Genomic DNA, 3,289 nt, shown 5'->3' with positions numbered 1-3,289 from the left:
TTTCACACTCTTTGTTAATTAAATAAATATTAATTCTTTATTTTTTATTTTTTATATTTTATATCAATGGTCAAATTTAAAAAGATAACATGTTATTCAGGATAACCATCTTTTATGGTAAGATTATAAAATAAAAGTAAAATTACTAAATTATTTGTAACCTCTAATAATAAAGCATTTCTAAGGAGCATTAAGCTCTCTACTCTTCACATGCCACATTAGCATTCGTCAAATAAGTAAAATGACTACAAAAATTTTTCTCAATCTGATAATCATCATATTATATTATTCTATCATTAAATATGCTGACGTAACACATTATAGTGTCAGTCTTTGGGATTTGGATCCTCTAAAGTTTGAATTTTACTTTAGAGAGTAAAATGTAATCTCTCACCATTGATTTCATAGATGGAACCAATAATAAATATGAAAGAAAAACTATTCAAGGGTAGAAGATCACACTTTACTCTCTAAAGTAAAATTCAAACTTTAGAGGATCCTATATATTTTTTTATTAAAAAAATTAAATAAAAAAATATATATAATAATTATTATTATAAATATTTTATAAAATTATAATTAAAATCAAAGTTTAATTATTTTTAATATTAAAATATTAAAAATAACTCATTGGCTAGCGGCAGAGTCTTAATAAATGGAGCTTCAATCCGTTAAGGATTAGTTCTCGACATGCTGAGTTGAAAAATATAGTGAAAGAAAATAGTATTTGTTTTGAAAGTAGAACAATTCTCATTGATGATAACAATACTTATAGAGATTTATTTTTGTTGAAATTTAACTCTGATAGTTTTATTTACTGGTATCATATTCATTAAGGAAGTCAAACAATATGATTAACGCTGTTACCAGTTAAAATTTTATATTTTATGACATGATTTTTAAACTTCTAAACTTATAAACTTATGTCATTACAAAAGCTATTAGATTGATTAATATTTCTTGGTAATATTACCAAAATACCGTCGTTGAGTATATTAGTTTGTGTAAAAAAAAACTATAATAACTTTTGTTATTCAATATATAATTTATTCTATTAAAAAATAAATTATTATTCCTAGATTGGTAAATATATTTTTTTCCATTTTTATATCAGTTTATTTCACAATAATTACCATTAAAGAAAAAACGAATGACTACACTATCTTATAATATGATGTGCAAAATAATTTTTTATTTCAAAATTAATTCTGGTCAGTGAAAAAAAATTCAAAATATTTTCTTACACAAATTTAAATTTAAATTTGAATTCAGAATTGATTAACAACTCACTTTTTAAAAATTTTAATAACAAAAACAAAATTAATTAGCTACAATGCAGCATTTAATAATTCCAATCATTTAAAGTTTAATTACCAAAAAGTTGAGTTAGAAATTACAATTATTTATGAATATTCTTTGAAAAAATACAAAAAAAAATTATAATATAATAATTATAAAATAATCAATTCAATATAATTTAACACAACTCATAATATATTCATTATAAAAAATAACATTTTAAAAAAAATTTAAAAATATCTTCCAACATAATAACATAATATAATATTTTAGGGCGAGACTAAACGATATGATGATGAACTTAAGATGTAGAGAAAATGAGTTAAAGGAAGAGTAGATACAAAATCAAGACTAAGGATAAGTTTAGAAAGAAAAAAAAAAAGAGTTTAAATTAGAGACAAGAATTAAGATTGCCAAATTTAATATATATATATGAGGATAAATCAATAAATTTATATTCGCGTGGATTTAACGGGTCCCTTGAAAAGGATAGGGGACCCATGTTCCCATCAAAAATTTCACTGATCCCCATTTAGTCCCAAATTATAAGTAATTCGGTGAATATCCATCTAGCTAGTCTTTTTTATCATTTTAATTGCTAACATTTATTGGTTCGTAACGTAAAACTACTCTAGTCACTTAGTAAATAGGAAATAATATATTTATAAATAAATAAAAATAGAAAATAATATATTTATAAATAAATAAAAGTTATTATTAAAAATTGAATATCCAGATAAAACTAAAATAAATTATAACTTGTAAAAATAATTTATAAGATTTGTTACATAAATATTAAAATGTATGAACCGTGATGTCACTAACACAAATACAAATTATACAATATAAACAAATGTATAAAAGTAGAAATAAAATCTTCAAACTCAATCAATGTAACAATAAATGAAAATTTTATTATTTATCTACTAAACGCGATAGTAAATACTGGACAAAATAAAATCATATAAATATATTTACAGATAACTAAAAAATTAAAAATAAACACACTAAATAACATAGATCATCAATGATAAAATATAACCTAAAAAAAATCACTTAAGTTCAAAAAGAACATGCATGTGATGAATTATAATAAATTTATATATGAAGAGTAAAAATAAAATTAAAAATTAAAAATAAAATAAAGAGAACAATTAAAAGAAGTAAAAGAAGGTAAAACAAATAATGTGTGGAATAAATAAAAAATGTATTGTAATAGAAGATTAATATAATCAATGAATATAAAAGATAAAAGAGAAAATTAAAATACGATCTCATTAAACAAATTTCAAGAAAAATTTTTTTGAAGAAAAACCTATTAATCAACTTTTATAAAAATATTATAAAAATTTTAAAATGTCTTTAAATAAAATAATTCTATTAATCAAAATACATAAAAAAATAATTGATATAAAATAAAATTATAAAAAATTTTAGCAAAATTAAGATAGAAAAAATAAAAAATAAAAAAATTACAAACATTACACTCGAAACACAAAATATAGAGAAAAAAGGGATAAAAAGCACATTCTAATTATATATAATTAAAATATGTTGTTGAATTATTAAATTAAAAAAATTGAATTGATGTCTAAAAATGATGACTAAAAATAATAAATTCTTATGACTAAAAATAATAAATTAAACTAAAAAAAATTAAAAATATTATCTGAGAATATAGGAATCATAGAATATATAATATAGGAGTATATATACATTAATAACAAAATAAAATCGTGGCATATAGAATTGGAATCCTTCAATATTTTTAAATGAATTTATTTAAAACTAATAAATATTCATTCACTACAATGATTAATACCCATTTTGTTTACTAGACCGTACTAATAGAGAGCAATTAAAAAATATACGTGATTAGTTTAAATAATTTATTTAACTATCAATTAATGAATACATAGTATAAACTTGTTACCTTCTTAATAATTAATACTCATTTTATTTAAGTATCAATTAATTAATACTTGTTTAT

This window comes from Arachis ipaensis, chromosome B10 (assembly GCF_000816755.2).
Source record: "Arachis ipaensis cultivar K30076 chromosome B10, Araip1.1, whole genome shotgun sequence".
Lineage (NCBI taxonomy): Eukaryota > Viridiplantae > Streptophyta > Magnoliopsida > Fabales > Fabaceae > Arachis > Arachis ipaensis.
Note: the sequence above shows the minus strand (reverse complement) of the source record.